Raw genomic sequence first — 432 nt, 5'->3', positions numbered from 1 at the left:
ACCCGCCGGTGTCACCCGCGTCCCTCGGGCACCCGCCCGCCGCCGTCACCCCCGAGGCCACCGTCACCCGGAGGACCGAGGTCATCTGCTGAGGCAACGTCACCTGGGGGGCCACCATCTTCTGGGGGGCCACCGTCACCTGGAAGGTCATTGTCACCTGGAGGGCCACCATCTTCGGGGAGGTCATTGTCACCTGAAGGGCCACCGTCACCTGGAAGGTCATTGTCACCTGGAGGGCCACCATCTTCTGGAGGGCCACCGTCACCTGGAAGGTCATTGTCGCCTGAAGGGCCACCATCTTCTGGAGGGCCAGCGTCATCTGGAAGGCCACCATCTTCTGGAAGGTCGTTGTCACCTGGAGGGCCACCATCATCTGGAAGGTCATTGTCACTTGGAGGGCCCCCATGATCTGGATGGCCACTGTCTTCTCGC

The sequence above is a fragment of the Fulmarus glacialis genome, unplaced genomic scaffold (genome assembly GCF_000690835.1).
Source record: "Fulmarus glacialis isolate BGI_N327 unplaced genomic scaffold, ASM69083v1 scaffold28847, whole genome shotgun sequence".
NCBI classification, from domain to species: Eukaryota; Metazoa; Chordata; class Aves; order Procellariiformes; family Procellariidae; genus Fulmarus; species Fulmarus glacialis.
Note: the sequence above shows the minus strand (reverse complement) of the source record.